Raw genomic sequence first — 24,059 nt, forward strand, 5'->3', positions numbered from 1 at the left:
GCCAGGAGTAACCCCTGTGCATCGCCGGGTGTGACCCAAAAAGCAAAATATATATCTATATATACATATACATATATATATGTGTATATATATATATAATCTCAATAGAAAAATATCTAAAACCTCTAAGTTAATTACAAAGGAAACAACTATTACAAGTACTAAATCATGTGTATTAAAAATAAAGTAACACTGTAGCACTGTTGTCCCGTTGTTCATCGATTTGCTAGAGCGGGCATCAGTAACGTCTCCATTGTGAGACTTGCTGTTACTGTTTTTGGCATATCGACTACGCCACAGGGAGCTTGCCAGGCTCTGCCGTGTGGGCGGGATACTCTCGGTAGCTTGCCGGGCTCTCTGAGAGGGACGGAGGAATTGAACCCGAGTCAGCTGCGTGCAAGGCAAACACCCTACCCACTGTGTTATCGCTCCAGCCCATTAAAAATAGAATAATTAAAATATAGGTATTAAAAACAAATTTTAAAAATCAAGTATTATACAGAATACATGAAAACACAAGATATGACAAAGATGGAACTGATACTTACTGAGAAAACTATGGACTACATTAAAAGTGGGACAGATCGGAGTTAGAGAGATAATATAGGAGGTAAATCTCCACAGATCTGTTTCTACTTTTATCAGAAAGATATACTTGTATCACCTGTTTCATTTCTGCAAAGCAAAACTATTTCCTACAGCTCTTAAGTTGGTGCTCCTTTGAAAAACTACATCAGGAAAGGAGAAACTTCCAGTAAACTTCTATAAACCAAGCCACTGCAGAGTTGGTTCTAAGCATTAGAGATGTCTTTTAAATGTATTATGCACATTTTCTGTACAATACACAGTAAACTTCTTTGTTAAATAGGAAAAGCTTTTAAAAATCATGTGCATTAATGGGAAAGGATTTTTTCTGATGAAACTACTTAAAAGAGTAACTCTAAATATATCTGGGGCATTTTTTCAAGGCACATTAAAGACCTGCATTAAGAAAACTAAATAAACCAGAATACACCAGTGGGATTCCACTGGGTTTAGCTATGCCACTTCTTCCATGTTCTACCTTTCCCACCTGCCATGATCATACATCATATATGCATTGACACATCAGGCCTGGGCCAATATTTAATGTGCCTTTGTATTCCCTGTACCAGGCACAAGTTCAGGTTCATGGTAGGTGATGAAGCATCTTCCTGATTTTCTACAGAACATGAAAGCTTTTATCTGCAGTGCCTTTTAGGACTGGTCGGGCCCGTCTCTCTGATGTTAAACGTGGGAACTTTTATGCTCCTTTAAAGGTCATTTTTAGAAAGAGATAGGAATTCATCAATTCACCAATGAACATCCCACATGAGTTAGACACAAGGCAGTGGCATCTTTCATAAAATTTCAATTTTTGTGATAAGATTAAATCAAAGTAGGAGTTCTGGTGCTAAAATTTCAAGGTTCTAGATTTAACTGCATGTCTTCTAATTATTTTCCCATTTCTTACCTTTACTATCCTTATCAATGAAGCAGTAACATATCCCCAATCTACCTCACCCAACTGCCAGGATGAGAACGAAACTACGCTATGTGTCATCAAATACGAAACAACTGTTTTGCTATCACAGATCTCTCAAGTATTCTGTCTTAATTTCCAAACTATGTACATTTTTTCATGCCAGAGAGAGTACCTCAGGTAAAGCACCAACTTGCGCACAGCAGACCTCAGTTTCATCCTGGCACCAAACGTGGTCATCTGAGAGCTGCCAGAAGTGATACATGAGCACAAGAGTCAGGAGTAACCACTGAGCACTGCCGGGTGTGGCCCAAAAGTTAAAAAAAAAAAAGGAAACCAATAAATAATATATCACTTCCAGCCACACTCTGATAAATTATAAATGACTGTAACCTTCTGTAAAACTGACCACTTTTCAAGCTGAAGAGATAGTACAATGGTTAGTGTCCTCATCCTGCACATAACCATCTTTAGTATGATCCCTGGTCCCCCCCACAATGGTCTCTCAAGCTCCACCAGGAATGATGCTGAGTCCCTGGGCACCACCAGGTTTGGCCCAAAATTTTAAAAGGGAAAAAAAAAAAAGGGCTGGGGGTTAAGGGGAGACGAGGAGGCATCTTAAAAGTAAACTTTTTGTCATAAATTCATCTTAACCACGGACTGGTGGAAGGAAGTAGATACTAGCGATGGGATGGGTGCTAGAATACTCCATGCTCAAAACTCAACTATGAATAACCTCGTAAATCACAGTGCTTCAATTAAAAAAATTAAAATATTTCTGCCACATAGCAAAATTTTTGACACTTTTAAATTACCCCGACTGAAGCAATTTTTTCCGCATTTTGTTTAAGCAGCTTTCAGCACTTGCTCCATTTATTACGAATTACTTTGTATGTTAATTTCTACATGGTCTCACTTCCTCAACCTGATTTTCAGGTCACGGATAATGCTGTAGCACATTTTCATGCAGGACTGTAGATAGAGAGCCAAAGTTAAATAAGTCGAGGTCAGATGGATATGTAAGGAATTTTTTTTAAAAAAAGATTAGATGTTTTGTACTGCTTTTATTATGCCTAACTTAAATAGCTTTATCAAACAGTGAAATAATTATTGGGCAACCTTACTGGCTAACTATTATCACTGTGCAAAAATCCTGTATTAATTACCTTCTAAAATACTTTTTTAGGGATTAGGTTTCATCATTTGCTTCAGTACATGTAACAGCAAACACTGACTTGGCTTCTACACTGAAGTAAATATTTCAGTAAATTTGTTCTAGTAAATGCAGTTTGACCATAGAACCTCATAAATAATATAGCCTCAAAGACAATGTATAATAGGCCCATTGTTTTCCTTCACCGGAAGACAAACCTTAGAATATCACATTAAATGCCAGAGAGAGGGACCAGCAGCAGAGGGGAAAGTTCAAAGGCTGTCCAGTGGCTAATCTGTTCAGGCTAACTGCTGGGCGGGAGGAGAGGACAGAGGTTTGGGCGCTTACCTGGCATGTGGGCATTGCCTGCGGTCTAACCCAGTTAGACAACCAGCAGGGCACCGTCTCCTGAGCTCAGAGCAGGGAATGACCCCCAACACTGCTGGATTTGGTCCAAGAACCAAATCAAATAGTTTACTGGTTACTGACCAAGACTGCATTGCTTAACTCCACGGAAATCAGTTTCCACGTGTACAAAAAACAGAAACTAAAAGGCACCTATATTCGTAACATATAATGTAGCACTGTAGCACCATCGTCCCCTTGTTCATCGATTTGCTGGAGCGGGCACCAATAATGTCTTCATTGTGAGACTTGTTGTTACTGTTTTTGGCATATCGAATACACCAGGGGGAGCTTGCCAGGCTCTGCCATGTGGGCGGGATACTCTTGGTAGCTTGCCGGGCTCTCCGAGAGGGACGGAGGAATTGAACCCGGGTTCAGCCGCATGCAAGGCAAACGCCCTACCCGCTGTGCTATCGCTCCAGCCCTGGGAGATCAATAGATAAATTAATTAATAAATTAACCACCTTCCCAAATAGAAACCAGAAAAAAAGCAAAGTTTGAGGAGAGGGCAATGTTGACCCTCTAGCTATAACTGACCTTCTTCAGGATTCTGCCCAAATGTATTCATTAAAAAAAAAAAAAGGAGGAGGCAGGTGGTTAGGCCACAGCTGGTAATGCTCAGAGGTGACTCCCCGCTCTGCACCCAGGAATCACTCCTGGAGGTGCTCAGGAGTCCGTATGGGATGCCAGGGATGGAACCCGGGACTGCCCGGGCAAGGCAGGCACCTCACCCACTGTACTATCACTCCAGCCCCTAACATTTTTTTTAAATGCAAATGTGCCTGGCAAGGTGGGCGTGGCTTCTTTTAGGAGGTACATTCCCAGAGACAAGTGGGAAAAAATTACAAAATCTGTCATTATCATTGTTGCATGCTGTCATTAAACAGAGATGTAGAGCACTTTGTATACTCTTCCACCTTATTATTTTTTACAACGTATCATCTTCTGTCCATTAAAAACTTTCAATAAAGCTTCAGTGTTCTGCATACTAATGATTTCTCTGACTCAGTTGGGTATTGAGATAACGCAGCATGCTTCTCATAACTAGAACCAGCACTTTCATTTCCCCATTTTTTTTTTTTTAAGAAAAAGAAAACTTTCAGGTAATTTTTGCTCTGCTGAAAAGTGACGTCACCCAGGAGGAGTGGAGAGGCTGGGGATCTGTTTCTGGTAAGACAGCTCCATCAGACAGGACCTTTGCAAAAAATGACAAGGAAAGGGAAAGAGCTCAGAGGGCTGGAACACATACTTTGCATGCAGGAGGCCCGGGTTTGATTCCCAGCAACACATGGTGTCCTGTGCACTGCCAAGGGTGACCCCACACATTGAGTAGGTCCCGAGTACTGCCAATTCTCAACCCCAGAACACACACACAAACAAAAGACTCACTGTTCATAATAAAAATCCAGAGGTCTCGACCCATAGAACTTCAAGTGTCAATTAGCCAAAAATCAACTATACACACCCTTTTACTCAAGACTGGACTAAATAAGTGAGCACATAGGAAGCACACAGAAAGTACCTAACTTCTGTAATGTATGCTAGCTGTAGCTATTTCACTTTATAGTTATCATTCATTCCGAATGGCTATTTTGGGGCTGGAACAATAGCACAGCGGGAAGGGCATTTGCTTTGCACGTGGCCAAGCCAGGTTCGATTCCCAGCATCCCATATGGTCCCCCGAGCCAGAAGTAATTCCTGCGTATCGCTGGGTATGACCCAAAAAGAAAAAAAAAAAAATCCTGAATGGCTATTTTGGGAGAGGGGGAGTCTCCAAAGCAGTGCTCACGGGTCCCCCAGGGGCCACTGGCTGGCTTCCAGATACTCAGACCAGCTCTCTGGGCCAGATGATTCAGTGTTCGGCCAACAGTGCACTGCTGCTGGGGCCACCAGAGCCAAGCCTAGTGGGGCTGGAGGGTGGGTGTGAGGTGCTGGGAATCCAATGTGGGTCCTCGCGCATGCAAGCTTATGAGTTCTCTCCCCCAAACTGAAAGGCTACTTTTAAGCAAGCCATCACTATAAAGGATGACACCAGGGGTCAGAGCAATAGTACAGTGGGTAAGATGTTTGCCTTGCACGCGGCCAACCTGGGTTCGATCCCCGTCATCCCACATGGTCCCCCAAGCACTGCTAGGAGTGATTCCTGAGTGCAGAGTCAGGAGGAACCCCTGAACATCGCTGGGTGTGACCCTAAAAGACCAAATAAAAAAATTAATAAAGCCAACAACAACAAAAGAGAGGACACCAACTTTTATTAAGTATTAAATAGTATTGGATGCTTTTCAGACACAATCAGTTTTTATCTCCCCCTGCCCAAACACCTTCAACATCAACAATATTTGTTGTTTGTTTTCACTTACCTGTGAATAAACTGATACTTAAAGAATTAATTTGCCCAAATAAGATAACTCAAACTGTCTGACTCCGCTGTAAAGCTTCATTTTTGCAAGAACATTTCAAACACAAATTCAGGGTAATAAAGTGAAGATCATCATGGCTATCAGAGTTGAATATATCTAGCTAGAGATGAAAAGATTTAGGTAGAAAATGACTCTGGATACATATTGGCATTTAACTATTGAAAAGATGATCAGATAGACTGCATCCCTCAATTTGTTCTTTCAAGAAGTATTTTAGCACTAACTGATCCATCACTATCTCCGGCACTGTTAGAAGTCATCAAAAAGGCTAGGAAAAAAGATTCATTTCCTGCTCTCATGAGGCTTATGATTGGGAAGCAACAAAGCAAGTAACAACAATTACACAGGGGTTGGAGCAATGGCACAGCGGGTAGGGCGTTTGCCTTGCACGCTACCGACCTAAGCTCAATTTCCAGTATCCCATATGGTCCCCTGAGCACTGCCAGGAGTAATTTCTGAGTACAGAGTCAGGAATAACCCCTGAGCCTCACTGGATGTGACCCAAAAAGAAAAAAAAAAAAATTACACAAAAAAAGAGTATCGTGCTTATAAGTCCAGACTGGAATGCAGTGGTTTCTTAAAGCAAGGGATTATAAATAAAGCTTCCAGGAAAGTGTGTTTATCATGATAGTTGCAACATGGACAGGAGTTATATGTCACGTGGAACAGAAACAGTGTGTAGGGATAGTACAGAAGAGCCTGTGGACATGACCCTGGTTGAATGTCCAGCACCATGTTCCCTGAGCACCGCCAGGTGTCACTCCTGAGTAAAGAGCCAGAAACAGCCCCTGAGCACCACTGGGTGTGGCTCAAAAATCAAACCAAAAGAGAAGAAGAAAAATATCAGTGCAGTGGGGGGGTGGGGAGAGTGGGGTGGGAGATGAGACTAATTTCTAACTGGAGTAAATGCAACGGAAGAGAAACCGTAAATTAATAATCTTATTTTTCTTGTATTTGTGTACATAAAAACCTTGTGGCAGAAAAACGCACATATGAATAAAATACATCAAATATATTTTCAAACACATTTTAAAAGCTTTCCTTCTTGGGGCTGGAGCAATAGCACAGCGGGTAGGGCGTTTGCCTTGCACTCGGCTAACCCGGTTCGATTCCCAGCATCTCATATGGTCCCCTGAGCACCGCCAGGAGTAATTCCTGAGTGCACGAGCCAGAAGTAACCCCTGTGCATTGCCGGGTGTGACCCAAAAAAGCAAAGCAAATAAATAAATAAATAAAATAAAACCTTCCCTTCTTTTTGGGTGTGTGTTGTTTGGTAACAATATTTGAGTCCAAGCAAGAGATTTAAGCCATAAATTAGACATAGCTTAATCAACAGAATCTTGGCTTAACTGGGGATTTGCCGTTCAATAGACTGTTCTAAATTATAGTACAATAGCACAAATTTAATGATTTAAAAAAAAAGAAAAAAACTAAGGGTATTTTTAAATGACATGACCAGTGATAAAAGTTTTAGTTGACTGATTAAAGATGCAGCCTGAGGGTTTATGATCCCTAAATAATCACTGCTGTTTGCTTTCTATTTTCTGTAAACAAATGGTCAAAGGGATTGTATTTTTAAGTGTCTTTTCTTTAGAAAAGTTTCATGACTTCACCTGCATTACACAAATAAATGTTAATAGTAACTTCTAACACCAGCTACATAGAAACTTTTTTTAAAAGAGTGACTTTCTCAAGGTCAGAGCAAAACTCTGGCAAGACAGGAATGGAATTCCTGACCTTTGACTACCAGAAGTTTTCTCCCCACACTCGGAAATTCCTTCTCCATAAGTGTAATTTATATGCTCACTCCAAGAGCCTGGAAAGTTCATTCTTCTCAGGGCGGTGGGGGAGGGGGCTGCCTGTCAAATCAGTAGTCACCAACTTTATAAAGTTATTTTTATACAAATTATCTCTTCTTGCCCTCATACAGTTCTATTGACAACATAGGGTTTTCCCTTTTCATAGACTGGAAGAGGTTCAAAAACATCACCAAGGTCATGAAGTTAGGGAATCAGACTCAAAACTGCATGCTCTCTGCTACAAAAAAAAAAAAAAAAAAAAGAAAAAAAATCAGTCCTGATTCCTGGATGGATTATCTAGGCAGAGAGCTGATTAGGAAATAAATGAAGGTTTTCACAGTCATTTTATTTTTTTACAATAATTTGTCTTGGTTGTCACTGAGGTCTATCAGTTTATTTCCTTTGGGCACAGCTATTTTCAATAGCATGTTGGAGTCTGCATGTTAATCTTGAAATAAAGTGAGACTACTATTATTAAACACAGAATTTGGATACAAAATACACTTGTCTTTTTTTCCCTCATTTTTATACAAGTGTGTGGGGAGGAGAAAGCTTTAGACCCTAACTTTATGATGCAGTTTTGTTTGGGGGCCACACTAGTGCTGTTCAAGGGTGACTTTCTGCTCAGTGTTTGGGGACTGGAGTGATAGCACAGTGAGTAGGGCGTTTGCCTTGCAAGCGGCCGACCTGGGTCCCTCTTGGAGAGCCCAGCAAGCTACCAAGAGTATCCCACCCACACAATAGAGCCTGGCAAGCTCCCCGTGGTGTATTCGATATGTCAAAAACAATAATAAGTCTCACAATGGAGACATTACTGGTGCCCGCTGGAGCAAATCAATGAACAAGGGGAGGACAGTGGGAGAGTGCTACAGTTTGGGGGTCACTCTTGGGGATGCTCGGGGTGCTTTGAGGTGACAGATAATCGCCCGGCCTTAGACCATGATTCTTAATCAAAACACCCATGGTACTGGGGTAAGCACTATATAGCAACACAACATCTCAAGTCCATAAGTACAGATTCATATACACACTTAGGATCCGAATCATATAGTAAACACTGACCTCATACAGGAGTCCTTGCATATTTATAAGCACAGTAAGGGCAATATACACTATCCCTGGCTATCCAGGCCAGCAAAGAGTCGTGGCAGCACTGACTGCCTTTGCTGAGAACAGGGTAAAAAAACAAAATAATTCTCATTTCGGTTTTTTGGTGTTTTTTTATTTTTGGCTGGGGGAGGGGTGATGTGGAGGCCTCGCTCAGCAGTGCTTAGGATTTAGTCCTGGCTCTGTGCTCAGAGACTTCTCCAGGTGGGTGCTGGGGGACCAGATACAGAGCTGGAGGTCCCACCCGGGTTAACCAGAGGCAAGGCATCTGCCTGACCCACTTATTATCTCTCTGGTTAGAGAACGCCGTCTCCCACCCCCACCCCCACCTTCCATGCTATTTGAATGACTCTGATCATCACTAATAATACTCAAGTAGCCATGCCATGAAACTAGGTACAAAATGAATGTATTGTTTTAAAAAATAATAATAGTAATAAAATAAAGACAGGAAGAAAAGCCATACCAGAGCAGAATTCTTTGGGTGAATATCCTGTAAAGTACTGCCAAACCAAAACAAATTTTATAGAACAATATGACTACTCAAGCAGGGCTTTTTATGACAATAAACACCCCAAACCAAAAAATCCTTTTGTAACATAATTACTGAGAATATATACAGAAAGCAACCATTTAATCCACAGCATGTGTTCTTCACCACAGGAACTCAAAGGCTGACATCAGATGGGGTGTGGCTGGGCGAGGCCCTGAAAATGAATTCTGACTGCTTGAAGTCAGGCAGTTCTGGGACCGGCTGGGGAGTCAGGCTCCAAGCAGGTCCTGCAATGCCTAAGGCTGCTGACATCTGGGTGGAGACTTGCCATCAACTGCTTTTTGATCTGGGAGAGATGGTTGTGGTCCATGTGGTACAAGGAGTAAAGCTGCAGTTAAGAGTATTGCCAGAGTTTAATTTTAATAGTCTTAACCCTTGTATTCTGTCTCCTTTGGAACGATTTGCTACACGAAATGTAGTAACCCTACACTAAGAATCCTGACAAGCATGCTTAAAACGCAAGGACATTATGCATAGAAGTTATGCAGCCATACATAACTTTGTAGACTTCAAAATAAATACAAATGAACAGGAAAATAAGTGAGCGCTGGATGCAAAGAAAGAGATAGCTGCTCTGCTAGCATGGTATTTTTAACACAGAAATGCTACAGGGAAGCTATTGCAGCCTATTTCAGGAAAGATTTACAAAAATGAGTCTCTTCTAAGAGAAATGCACAGGGTGAATTCTGAATAAAACTGGGGAGGGGGTAGCTTTCATTTATAAGCCAACCTAGAAGCATCGTAGGGAAAGTTACTGACTTAAAAAGAGGGCAAGAGGAAGAACTTTTCATATGAGTTTGTCCAGTTTGGTAGAATGCAACTATTGTGCATGAGTACACTGATTATCAGGTTGAAGTTTTCCCTCTAAAAACTGCTTCACTCACAATATAAGGAAAACTAGCCACATGACACACCCAATTTAATGTGATTTTTTCTAATGTGGTTTCACTATAAAAAATGAAATTCCATTTGGTGCAATGGAGAAAATGTCTGGGACCTTTTTGTATGTGCAACTGTTTAACCACACGGCCTCTCTGGGAAGGTTACTCAATAATCTAGATTAACCAGCCAAGGCTTGATTCAAAAATACCCTAGTATATAGGGTTAGCAGTTTATCGGCCTGAGCACTACATCATTTTTTGCAGACATAAACACTCACCTATATTAAAGAGCAAATTGTTCCAGTTGGCTGAGAACAGTCTGCTGGGTGCTATACCATCTGAAACTCACTCAGAAGCTGTCCGAGGGAACGTTTGCCTTTCACAGGAGCAAGGTCGGTCATCCCCAGGGTACATACATATATTCTTAAGGGATCAGAATACGTCTGCTATTATATGCTTGGGGACTTTCTCACAATGCCCAGCAAGCATCCTGATTTGTTTTTTCCCTTGGCCTGGAGAGAGGGAGCCGCTCAGCGTTTGCAGTCCCTTCCTATTCGGTCCACTCATAGGCTGACGCTGTAGTAAACAAGCGCCAGCCAAGAGTTGCTAAGGTCAAGGTCTCAAAAGCTATACCAGGACCAGTTTCTCCCCAACGACATTCAGTTCTTGAAAAGGGACTTCCGGAGAAGGAAAATACTGAGGAATCGTTAGTACAAACATTTTCATTCAATGAAAAGTCGGACAAGCATTCCAAAATAAAGTTTGACAAACAGAAGCTTCCTTTAAATGTGAATTATTAATAGATAAAAAGCTGAAGAACTTCAAAAATAAATAGAAATCCTTCAAGATTGTCCTATTTTTCCAGCCACGGACTGCACTAGGTAGTATTTTAGTTCACAAATGTTGAAAATTTTTTCTGCAAATATTCCCAATTTTACCAGTTTAAGCAGAAGTCATAACTGTTATTAATTAGAAGGTGGGGGGGGGGGAATAAACCTCTTTCCTAAATATAAGTTTCTGCCAAATCTCCTGTTCTCAAATTACTCTTTCTTAAACCCAACAGTGTTTCAGACTCTCAAGCTAGTCACAAGAAAGAATAAGCTGCAGCGATAAAGATATAACTTATGCAACTGAAATGTTCGTCCTTCAACACCCTATTTCTAAGCTTTTACAATCAAGCATTTTCTAGCTGAAAAGTGTACCTACTCCTTTAGGGCAACCAATCTCTCTCTCTCTCTCTCTCTCTCTCTCTCTCTCTCTCTCTCTCTCTCTCTCTCTCTCTCTCTCTCTCTCTCTCTCTCTGTGTAGTGTGTGTGTGTGTGTGTGTGTGTGTGTGTGTGTGTTAAGCAATACGTACATAAGACCTGCAAGTGACACAAGCAGCATCTTTTGGGGGAGGCTCTGGTTGGGGGAGGGGGCTTCATGTTTTTCATTAAATGCCAATTCCAAAGAGTGCTGCCTAAAAGATGGAACGCTCCCACTCTTCCAAGTGACCACTCCTGTTCTCATCACAAGCAGTCAGCTGTTAAAAGTCACATTTCTCTCAAAGCATTTACTTCACTAAACAACTCTATCCTCCAGTCAGAAAAGGGCATGCTGCCATCGAGGTGGGTTTGCATAGTGACGTGTATCTGATTGGCAGATGTCTACGAAGCCACTAGATGCACATGCACTATATGTAAATAGTGCTGCTGTTCTCGGTGTTACAGGGAACAGATAACAGTAGAGCTGATTTAAAATAAAACATCCGAGTGTCTGGCGGAGAATTCTATTAGCCAGTGGACTTGCTTAAAACAATCCATATATACAACCAGATACTTAAACCATCTGTACAGTAAAATTAGAGAGCTGACAATATTAACCACCCAAACAGTTTATCCAGATTACACATTCCGTTGTACTAATACTCTTTCACCCAACACAGCCCTCCTTTTATCAGCCGAATTAAGGCTATTATTATTAAAGTATGCAAAAAGCGCAGGGTGGAGGGGGCTGGGAGGCTGCAGGGCATATAACAAAGGAATTGGGACTTTTTCCGAGCCTTTGCCTCCGATGCCCTAACGCAACGCCACAGAACTGTTGAGTGCACACCCCACCCTTTTCCCCAAAGATAAAAGTTTGCAAAGTTCTAATAGGCAGTTCTCTCTCCCCAACAAAAGCAGGATTGATTCTCCCGGCAGGGGAGCATCTAACGTGAACACCAACTACAGTCCGCCGAGGTCAAGTCCGAGTCCTTCCAGCGAGCTTGGACGGCAAGAAGTGGCTCCCAGGCCGCTCCACCGCCCCGCCGGCCCGGGGTGGCCGTGCAAAGTTGCCCCTTGTCAACTCCGGCCAGATCCCCCGTAATTGAAACTAACAGTCACGGGCCAGCCCCTGGCTACTTTTCGATGGGCCGGGCACGGTAGCGAGTGACAGTTACACATCATTACGACCAGAGACAATAATGAATGTAGCACCAGGACCACTATTCATGCCAGCGGTGTCATCTCCGCCTTAACCCCTTCGCCTCCGCTCTTCCCCAGCGCACACCCACGGCGGCGGTCCACACAGCCCCGGTGCGGCAGTGACTCCCTGAACCCGGACTATTCCTGGGGGCTGGGGAGGGGGGTGTGCTCAGGGGAGGGGGGAAGGGGGTGGCTCTACTTCCATAAAGCCCCTTCACCCCCGATTCAGCCCTGGGTGTTTCCTTTCTTGTCTAGCAACTGTCAAGGCAAACACTGCAACCTACAATTCCTCTAGGGATAGAAAAAAAAATTTTTTTTTTTTGCTTAATTCATGTTACTTGCTAAGTTCTTAAAAAAAAAAAATGAGGAGGGGGGAAGACCTCTTTTCTCCACGAATCCGACCGACGCTCCTGCCGTTGCAATAGCATCGTCCTCCCTCGGCCCCCCTCCCGCTCTTCCCAACACTTTCCCCCTTTCAGAACAGAGACCAACCAAAATAATTTAACTTGAGCAGATGACAGAAGGAAAAGAAAACATGTTAAGAGAATACGGTCTGATCTGGGATGACAAAAAAAAAAGAAAGAAAGAAAAAGAGAGAGAGAGAGAAGGGGGAGAGGGGGGTTGTTTATTTTGATAAGAAACGGAATCGGCACAGACCTGAACAGAAGCTGCAGAGCAGGAGAAATTGTTTTCTTTCCCTCAGAGTCCCCCTCTCTCTCCCTTTCTCTCTCGAGCTCACACGCGCACACACACACACACACGCGCGCGCACACTCACTCTGGCACGCACGCACACACACACACACACACACGGCGTCACCCGCGCACACTCACACGCACACTCGCACACGCACGGGCAGAGCCTCTCTCAGCTGCTCTCTGCAGTTCTCAGGAAATGAATGGGGGGCAACCCAGGGAACTGTTGTACTTGCAAATGACTTACCCGGATCACATGATGCGCTAAATGTAGGGTGGGCCGGTGGGTGGAGGCTGCCGAGACGCGAGCCCGGGTCTAGCGTGGGGAGCCTCGCCAGGCCCGCATCGAATTACCCCGGGGCCCAGCCGAGGGGGGTTGCAAGACGCCGCCGCTCCTTCCCTTGCAAGCCCGCAGCTCAGGAAACCGGAGAGGCGCAGGGGTGGGGTGGGGTGGGGTGGGGTGGGGTAGGGTGGGGTAGGGTGGAGTGGGGTGGGGTGGGGTGGAGTGAGGTGGCGGAGAGGGGGGGGCGGGAGGATGGGGTGAGGCTGGGGGGGTGGGGGTGGTGCAAACACCAAACCCCCCAAACAAAAGAGCTCCGGGGTCCTCCTCCCCCGAAACAAAGCCCCGTCGCTGCGGGCGAGCCCCGGGGTGGGGCCGAGGGCGGGGGCGGCGGCGGGGAGGGGCGCGCTCAGCAGGCGCTAAGTCGCTTTATTGCCATAAAATGGGGCCCCCGAGCCGCTCCGCCCGAGGATTAGGAGGCGGGCTCCAAGTGTGATGGTTGAAATCCCCTGTGGGAAACTAACCCCTCCCCGCTCGCAGAGGTAGAAGGCAACACCCACTGCCCGGCCCTCGCCTGCCGCCGCCCGGGCCGCGGGCTGGGGGGTGGGTCCGCGGCGCCTCCACCCCGCCCGCCCCACCCCGCCCCACCCCTGCCCCCGCCCTGCGGCCTTGGGCCTCGGCCGCGCTTCCCTTTCACCTGCACCACCTTGCTGCGGCACCCCAAATAACCTACGCATGGCCTGGGGACACTTAGCGGGGGGTGATGGGGGAAGGAAACCGGCGACTCGGGGGGGGTGGGGGTGGGGATGGGGTGCGGCGGGGATCCGAGGTGCAGAGGGGGGCCTCGCTGGCAGGAGGAACCCCCTGGGTTGCAACTCGCCCGGCGGAGCCGCCGCCAGAAAGTCCCCCCCACCCCTTTTGTGTTCCGAGCGCTCCAGGCAGCAACTGCAAAAGCGAATGGTCGTGGTGTTGGTGGTGGTGGTGGTGCGAGGGGGTGTGTGTGGGGGGGAGCGGGTGGCAGACAAATAAAGCTCGGAGCCCCCGGGCACCCCCGGCGCGCGCGCGCCCGCGCGCGCGGCCAGGGCGAGGGGCCCCGCGGCCGAGGGGTCCCCGCGGCTCAGCCGCCGGCGAACTTGCCAAGGTGTGGGCGGAGCGGGCGCGGGGCTGCGGGGGGACCCGGCCCGGCCCGCCCCCCTGGGGTGGCACCGGGCAGCGCCCGCGCGGGCCCGCGATGAGGTCCGGCGGGGCGCGGTGGGTGGGGCGGGCGCGTGGGGGGGGCAGGGCGGGGACGGGAGGGGTGCATTGTTTGGGTGCCCGAGCCCCGCACGTCCCGCTCGCTCCCTCCCCTGCTCTCCGCGCTTCTTCACCTTGGCGGGATGCATGGGGGGGGGCGAGGCGGAGCCGTGTGGGCTCAGCGGCCGGAGCAGCCGGGGCGCCCGCCCGCGCTCTAGTTCTTTAGGGACGCACAGGAACTTGCTAGGAGGGGACGGGGCGCGGGCCGAGGCCACCGGGGGGAGGGGGGGCGCGGCCGGGGCGCGCTGGGGGAGAGGCCGGGCTAGCCCCCGGGGGTCCGAGAAGTGGGCGGGGGCTCGAGACCGAGCGGATCGTGGGGCTGGCGGGAGGGGGGCGCGGGGTCAGCGCCGCGCTGGGGGCTCGAGAGGACCCGGGCGAAAGCAGCGATCCGCGGGGGCGGGACAGGGAGGCGAAATGCGTGCGCGCCCCCCTTCTCCTTTTTTTTTTTCCTTTGCTTTTTTTCCCCTTTATTTATTAATTTGTACAATCCTAGGTGAGCGCGCCCGGGCTCCGCGGCCTGCCGGACACCCTCGGACTTCTGCGCCTCGTCTCCCCGCCCGGGCGCGGTGCCCCGGGGCCCGCCCTGCGTGGGAACCCGGCCCAGCTGGGGGAAGGCGGCGAAGGGGAAGTTTGCGTTTTTGTGGCATAAAGTAGGGTGGGAAGCAAAAACGAGGGAGAGGCCCGAGAAACAGGAAATAAGAGAGCGGGAGGGGGGTGGGGGGGACGACGACTTGGAGCCAGGGAAAGCCAGTGTCCTACATTTTGTGTGGCACGTTCCGAACCCACCCCAGAAGGCCCGGGGTGCTTTATTCCTGAAAACAAAGACTGCGCTGGCCGGAGGGGGGGGGCTTTCCCTCCCCCCTGCCGTCAAGCCGCCTTTCTGGAGGATGGGCAAGGTGGGTCGAGCCTCCAGGACTGCACCCCAGTCCGCTTCTGGGCCTGCGGCTCCAAAATAACCCGGGACGGAGGCGGAGGGGGTCTACCGCGGCCCCGGGGATGCCCAAATTTGCAAATGAGACGTGCGAGCAAGTGGCTGTGAACTCTGGACCACTCCTTAATTAAGGGAAGTCGACCTGAGAGAAAGCAAGCACGGGATGGGGCGGGGTGGGGGTGGGGGGCTTGGCAGTGGGAACCCACCTCTGAACATAGGGGTGCACTCGTGGATTCGAAGGAAAAAGAAGAAAAAAGGGAACCTGCAGGCTTAAGGGGCCAGAGCTTGGGTGGGGTCTCTACGGGGGCGGGAAAGCAACGCTGGCCCCCAGCCAGAAGGGGTGATGTGATGCTGGCCGCGGGATTTAAAAATAAATAAATAAAATAAAACCTTTCAACTCCTCTGCATCTGGATAGAAAGAGCACGGAACAGACAAGTTGGGAGAACGCCGAATATCAACAAATGCGCTGCATTTAAAGGAAAAACTTGCCTCTGCTGGACACATAGTAAAGTTTCCCTCTAGGCGGGGCAGGGCGAGGCTGCGAGTGAAGGAAGTGAGTTGAACTGTAATAGGGGAGAGATGCTCGAAGAAATTATGTCATCCTGGCCGTGCTTGTACTAACAGCTCTCCTCCGAGAGAGCCGAGCGGCGGACTGACCATAAATATATTCTACGGCGAGTGCTGCTGCACGTGGAAAAGCATTCCAAACTGTTCTCGCCTCCGATGGCAACAGCAAGGGCACGTTCAGAGAATGAAGAACGAGAAAATCGAGTACAGCAATCCATTCCAGAGGGATGAGGGCATTAAGGATAGGTCAAGGTTAATATCTGGAATCTGTGCATACAAGAAGGAAGCACATCGAGTATTAGAAAAAGGCCTTGCAGATTTTTTTTTCTTTAATTGACAACGAAGAATAGAAATGGTAAAGGCAACTCCCCAGACAGAAAGAGGACAGCGGGTAGGGCGTTTGCCTTGCACTGTGGCTGACCTGGGTTCTATTCCCCCGCATCCCATATGGTCTCAGGAGCCTCACCAGGAGTGATCCCTGAGTGCAGAGGCAGGAGTAAGTCCTGAGCGCTGCAGGGTGTGGCCCAAAATCATTTTTTTTTAAAGGGAAGAGTCTCTTAACTGTATGATCTAGGCATGGGTGTGGGGGAGCAAAAACAGAAGCAGTAAAGTAGCTTGGAGGTTACGGGAATTAGGGTACTGGACAGTGTGGTGTGTGATACAGGCTTCCATTTTCTATCCTTTCATTGTAGTTCTTTGTGCACAACCGAGATTTAAACAATTTCAGAAGGGGAAATTGTACAGGGGAAAAGTGAAGGGGGTAAGTTTATCTTTATGAGTCATTCTTATCTGCCATATGTAGGGATGTGAGAAATTGGAAAGTGTAAAGAGAGCAAGTTTTTCTGACCAAGTGTGATTAATTTGGACCATGTAACAGTGTTGAAAACTGGACCAGGGAGGTATATCAAGAGTTGGAAAACATGTGCAATGCCTGAAGCCCTGAATTTAGTCTGCCACCATATGCCCCCACCCCCAGTGCTTCTCAGGTCTAGCACCAAAGAAATTAGGAGTGATTCTAGAACACTGCTGGGGAGAAACAGTCCCCTTAACCACCGGCCCAAAATTGTTGAAATTACAATATCATACTATGTCAATGTTGAAGTATACATGCCAAATCAAAGCCCATGTGATACATCATCATCATCATCATCATCCCGTTAATGGTGGATTTTCTCGAGTGGTCTCAGTAACATCTCCATTCGTCCTAGCCCTGAGATTTTAGCAGACTCTCTTTACTCATCCTTCCTAACGGTGCAACATTGGAGGCTCTTTCAGGGTCAGGGGAATGAGACCCATTATTGTTACTGGTTTTGGCATATGAATATGCCATGGGGAGTTTGCCAGGCTCTCCCATGCGGGCAGGAAACTCTCAGTAGCTTGCCAGGTTCTCCAAGAGGGAGAAGTAGGCTATAAGATGTTGTGCAGCAGTCTCTGGATGTTGGCCGTTGATGGGATTACACAGCATCGAGGGCAGTTTCTGAGTGTGACCGCCTAGCTACTTTCTGGGCGGAAGAGGCCCAGTCCTGATCCGAGCAGGCTTGAAGATCTCAGCCCCAGGTCCCACACACCTGGGTTCCTCTGCCAGTTCCTTCATGCATGAGGCTCGTGAGGCCTTGAGCATGGCTGTGGCTGGGTTCTGGAGGTCTTTGGCTGCCAGGAGCTCTGCATACATACATACATTTGTATGCATACATATATTCTGTTTAAAATCATGACTGGGGGCGGGAAGGTAACTCAAAGGGTTTGACCCCCATCACTGCGAGGACCCCTCAGCTCCACTTGGAGTCACTCAGAAGCACCATGCTTAGGAATATTCCTAAACATTGTTTAGGACTGGGATCCTCAACCGGGCATCCCAGCTCCTAGCAGTGGTGTGTGTGGCTCTGCCAAAAATAGGACATACAATTAAACAAAATCAAGATGGAACAATATAATACATGGGTTAAGTCACTTACCTTTCATGTGGCCAACCCCAGCTCAACCACCATCAACATGTATGATTCCCCCAACACTATCAGGAGTGCGGCCTGGACATTCTTGACTGGCCCAAGCCTTAAACAAAACTATCCCCCAAAAGATAATTCGGGTCAAAGATGATGACCCATGTCCCTGTTTATTGACTTAAGTTTTGATTATTGCAAAATTGCAGTCTCCTGCTCCCGTACCTGGCTGTCTTCATCAGGGGCCCTTGAAAGGGAGCGGGTTGCGTTTCCCTCCCCACCCCGATCATAGCCCTGGCAACCAAAGACCTCCGGAACCCACCCATAGTGATGCTTAAGGCCACTCTCCACACACTTGGATGAGCCTCACGAAGGAACCAGCAGAGGAACCCAGGTGTGCGGGACCCAAGACAGAGATCTCCAAGCCTGCTCGGATCGGGACTAGGCCTCCTCCACCCAGATCCCCTTTATTCCAGTAATTAGTCAGTCACACCCACAAACTGCGCACCCCCCCCTCCTTGGCGGCATGTAATAGCATCAATGTCCAAGAACCAGAGACTATAAAACAAAGCTCGAGGACCTATTATTGTCTAGTTCTCCCTCTCAGAGAACCTGGCAAGCTACTGAGAGTATCCTGCCTGCAGAGCAGAGCCCGGCAAGCTCCCCATGGCGTATTCAATATGCCCAAAACAGTAACAATAATGGGTCTCATTCCCCTGACCCTGAAAGAGCCTCCAATGTGGCACCGTTGGGAAGGATAAGTAAAGAGAGGCTGCTAAAATCTCAGGGCTAGGACGAATGGAGACATTACAGGCCACCACTCTAGCAAATCCATGAACAATGGGATGACAGTGATACAATGATACAGTGACTGAAAAATTGTTTAAAAGAGTTAATTAAGAGGATAAGGGTGGTACTTTGAGTTTCCAATTCATAGTACAAACAGTAAATTTATTTTATCTAGTACCCATAAAAGTGCATAAAAGAGAGCACCATCAATGGAGTTAATATATCTAATTTAATGTATATAACAGCAAAACTCACAACTACAGATTTAAGTTGTTACTGGAAGTGTAGTTGTCACCTACCCACAAACTTTTTGTCAGGTCTTCTTGATCAGAAGTTAAGTTTTCCTTTCAATGGTGTCAGAATACAAATATCTTTTTAAGTGTTAAGAAATTTACTGATTCCATACCCCCATTCCCTTAAGATAAGACTCTTGTATGTACATGTGAAATCCTTAAGTCTTTAGACTGTTGATGCCGCAGAGTGCATTGATAACTAAGCACTAATATAATTTCTGGCAGAGGCAGGGGAACATGGAGACACTTTGCAGAAGTGAGAATGCTATTGAAAGAAGTGAAAAGAAAGGTTATTCCCAAAACTAAAATTTTAAAGGCAGTTCTGATGTTTTCTTTTAGAACCAGAAGTGAGTGTATACAGTTAGGTTTTCAGTCCCTCCTTTTTCTTTTTTCCAGCTGTCTTATTTTGGCAATAAAGTGCAGCAATAGGGAATTCTCTTAAGTATGAGAAAGGCATGTAAACGTGTTGCTATAAATGTAAATGGCTGGTGGTATATGATTACATAGTAAACAACATGTTTTCATTTAAATGAGGAGCTCTCTGGAAATTAGGGAAAAACACTATTTCATAACTTAGCTGCAATCAATATAGTTTTGTCTTTCTAGCTTCAGAATCTTCGTCCCCTTCTTGGATACGTGTCCCTTTCAAGTTTCTACATAGAGGCTTCATTGACGACTCCGCCTGGCAGGCCTCCACGGTCACATCCCCTTCCAAGCCTGCCACCCTGGGCCACTGGCCTCTCACCCAGGTCCATTCAACCTCTCCTACAGCAAAACTTTAATTACTGCCTGCCTGCATTTAAAAGCCAAAGGGCCACAGAGTAGTGTCAATATATACCATGTGTTTAAGCCCCACCCCCACTTTTATATCTCATACCCGGGTTAGATTCCTCCGTCCCTCTCAGAGAGGTTGGCAAGCTACTGAGAATATCCCGCCCACACCACTGCAGAGCCTGGCAAGCTCCCCATGGCGTATTCAATATGCCAAAAACAGTAACAAGTCTCACAATGGAAATGTTACTGGTGCCCGCTCGAGCAAATCGATGAGCAATGGGATGACTTCTATTTCTGGCTAAGGTGGACACCTTATCTTCTCTGCTAGACTTGATGGCCCCTTTTCGTTTCTTCCTGTGAACGCTACTGGCCAGAATGATTCTATGACACCCACACACATAGATATGTCAGTCATCTCCTCAGCAAAATTCGTCTTTCCCGGGGCCGGAGTGATAGTACAGCAGTAGGGTGTTTGCCTTGCACGCAACCAACCTGGGTTCGATTCCCAGCATCTCATATGGTCCCCAAGCACTGCCAGGAGTAATTCCTGAGTACAGAACCAGGAGTAACCCCTGAACATTGCTGGGTGCGTCCCAAAAAGCAAAATAAATAAGTAAATTATCTTTCCCATCTTAGGACTTCTTTGGTTATATGGAACGCACATAACACTCGGTCACTGAGCAAACGGTTTTGATTATTCCTGAGTCTCAGCTTTCCCTGCTTATTTAAATAATATCTATCTTCCATTGTTGGATGCTTTCTTGAGCCAATGTGAAATGTACTGACTTAAGCATAGAAGACATGTAAAATCCCTCTCTTGTTCTTTTTATAAGGTGGGGGAAGGGGGCAAGGAGAGATTGGACACACCAGGAAGTGCTCAATGCTTACACCTTACTCTGTTTTCAGGGATTATTCCCGGCGGTGCCCAGGGAACCACCTATGGTGCTGGTGACTGAATCTGCTCAGTTTCATGTAACACAAGTTCCTTAAACTCTGTACCATCCCTCAGGCTGGTTTTTTCTTTTTTCTCTTTGGTTTTTGGACCACACCCAGAGGTGCTCAGGGCCTCTTCCTGACTCATAGCTCAGGGATCACTCCTGGTGGGGGTTGGGGGAACATATGGGATGCCAGGGATTGAACCCAGGTTGGCAGCATGTAAAGGCAAACATCCTACACACTGTACTATTGCTCTGGTCCCCCCTTTCTTATTCTAAGGCCCTGTAGCATATCTCTGCTTTCAAAACATGTGGTAGGCGCCCCTCTCACAAGGAGACCTTTCAAAACTACATCTTAATCATTTATTAAGCCTACCTTTTACCCCATTACACTATTTTACACATTGGTAATGAATGAATGCTAGATGAGCCAGTTAAAAAATTACAATATACAAAATTGAATGGCATTAAAACACGATAGAGTAAGATACTTGAGTTTCCATTTCAAAATTAACACACGTTAAAAATAAGCAAAGCTTGGACCAGAGCAATAGTACTGTGGATAAGGTAGGGTGCTTGCCTTGCGAGAGGCGGACCCCATATGGCCTTCTGAGCCCACAAGAAGTAATCCCTGAATGCAGAGCCAGGAGTCAGCCCTGGGAATAGTCAGCCAGGTGTGGCCTAAAAACCAAACAAAAAAATAAGCAGGACTCTGGGATGGGCTGAGTTCAAAGTACCTTTGAACATTGACTCTGAAAATACTCCTTTTGCAAATTTTCTTTAACTTATAAGTTAAGTTGCATAAATAAGTATAAAATATGCAGAGCATTTTTACCTAATTTTCACTGCCTAGACATATTAAATCACTTAAAAGTTGTTTAATGGCACTACATATTATCTCTTTAAGATTAGATAAAAGTACACAACATTAAAGCAAACTTAATTCTTCAGGACCAGAAGTAAAATGCACAACAAATATCTTAAATTTTTTTGCAAAATTTTTATGCAAAATGATTTTTTAAAATAGCACTCTGCAGGCCAGGGATATGGCTTCATCCTGGAAAACATGCATGAGTCTCTGAATATAATCGCTGGCATTGCAAAATTAAAAAATTTAAAAAAAACCTATGCAAGTTTCTAGGTTGCAGTGGTAATGGATCTATAATATAATAAATGAAGCTAATCTACATTTTAATAGATCAGATCAATGCATATCAGATTTCAATTATCTTCACATTTTTGTTGTTAGTTTCTATAGCCACACCCAGCTATGCTTACGGCTTAATAACGGCTCTACACTCAACGATCAATTTTGCAGTGCTCCTGGGATCAAACTCAGGTTGGATATGTGCAAGGCAAGGGCCTTACCTGCTACACTCTCTCTCTCTGGCCCCTAGCCTTGCCTTTTTTAAGCATACAAATGTAAGTGTATCCTCATGGAAATTATTTAATTCACCTTAAGGATATATAACTTATAGAATACGCTTTAGTTTCATACTGTGTACAAGGTACTGACCTCAGTATTACAAGCAGAAAATGAGTTTAGACAAATCGAATGAGTAACAAATATGAGGGAAAATGGAAATAGTGTGAAATAAGTTATATCTGGAACTATCAAAGACTTCCTTAAGGAGAGTACACTTAAAGATTTCTTTAAGAGTGGATAAGACCTAATTTCTTAATAACATGAAATATAACATGCATGCAAAATTTAGAACATGCAGTCTGTTCCAGAGGTCTCTGCATAACCTAAGAAATAAAAGATTCCCAATATTCTAACAGCAGTGAGGGACCTTTTTTCTGCCAAGGGCCATTTAAATATTTATAATATCATTCATGAGCTTTTCAATACAGGTAGGTGAGCTACAAACAGCCATGAGAAGCATCTGTATCTATCCCATCATGCACCAGGGCCAGGGCCAGACACTCAGGGCCAGCCACTGGGTTTCTTTCGCCTGGTGTTCCCCACCCCTGCATTGTGTTGCAGTTTGCCTGGCCTATGGTGTTCTCTCCTCTAGGGTGGGGGCAGACAGAGGGAGGTGAGGAGGCGGGGGAGACTTACCTCTTTGGGGGTTTATTATCTCATTGTAGATTTTTTTTCCCTTTGATCATTTGATCATGACATCAGTCTTCAGTATCATTTATCCTAAGAGCGACTTGCCATTATTCATTTAGTTTTTTTTATCCCTACTACATTAGAATTATTCTAATTTTTAAAGAATATTTACATAAACTTCTTTGCTCTCCACACAATCCCCCAACCCTTACACACACACACACACACACACACACACACACACACATCCAACCCTAACCACATTCCCTTACCTTTCCATGGTGCATGGATATAATGGAAGGTCTCAAACATTCAAGACATGTCTACCACTGAGTCACATCCCCAGCCCCTTCCTCTTTTCCTGGGACCTTAGAAATAACTATGGTGGATCCCAAGCCCCATACTGCTATCAGGACCACCATACAGGCACCTCCAGCATCTCCAGGAATGGCTCCAGGTTCCCTATTTACCACCTGGTGTTATTCCAAATTAATGTCACTGTCACTGTCACTGTCATCTATTTGCTCATCTATTTGTTTGAGCGGGCACCAGTAACGTCTTCATTGTGAGACTTATTGTTACTGTTTTGGGCATATTGAATACACCATGGGGAGCTTGCTAGACTCTCCGAGAGGGGCGGAGGAATCAAACACAGGGTGGCTGCGTGCAAGGCGAACATCCTACCACTGTACTATCGCTCCAGGCCCCAAATTAATGTACATTTTATATATTTAAAATTGATACAGATATGTATGTTTTAAATAAATATTTCTTTTAGTTTATCCTATCTTGTATTACTGAGACAAAGGTGATGTTCCTGTTTTTACTGCTGTAGATACATTCTGCAGATTATTTTTCTAAAGTATTTAACAGTTGGCAGTGACATCATACAGGACAGAGTTTTTCTCTGGGTTCTTGCTCAAATTGGAAGGTATTTCACAATTTGAAAAGAAAACTGCAAGTGGGTGAACACAATTATCTTGTATTTTAATTCTTTGATTTGCAGAGACAGAACTACTTTTGGAACACAAAAGTTGCGTTAGAGCATAGAAGACATGGTCCCTGTCAGTGCCCAATTATTATTTTTCCAATAATTATTATAAAAAGACTTGACTTATTAGAATGAAAAAAATGGATGTCTGATAAAGAGGAATAGAGGGGGGATCCCCAAAACCTAATCCATAACTTTAGAATAAAATCTCAGGAAAAGCAAATGGGAAGGCAGAGGAAGGAGAGAATAAC

The 24,059-nt window shown here is 45.7% G+C and overlaps 1 protein-coding gene across 4 annotated transcripts in view; it reads right to left on the reverse strand.

The window, feature by feature from the left end:
- Positions 1-24,059, reverse strand: part of KLF12 (KLF transcription factor 12) — a 724,988-nt gene that overhangs the window by 484,840 nt on the left and 216,089 nt on the right. For 2 of the 4 annotated variants that reach the window (XM_055142836.1, XM_055142605.1), the window contains exon 1: positions 12,921-13,132. The exons of 1 other annotated variant lie outside the window; for it this stretch is intronic. The gene's annotated coding sequence lies outside the window, so the exon portion shown is untranslated. Of the gene's footprint in view, positions 1-12,920; positions 13,133-13,205; positions 13,799-24,059 lie in introns of those variants that run through there. One more of the 4 variants, XM_055142658.1, reaches the window with a different exon arrangement.

The sequence above is a fragment of the Sorex araneus genome, chromosome 1 (genome assembly GCF_027595985.1).
Source record: "Sorex araneus isolate mSorAra2 chromosome 1, mSorAra2.pri, whole genome shotgun sequence".
In the NCBI taxonomy this organism is placed as follows: Eukaryota; Metazoa; Chordata; class Mammalia; order Eulipotyphla; family Soricidae; genus Sorex; species Sorex araneus.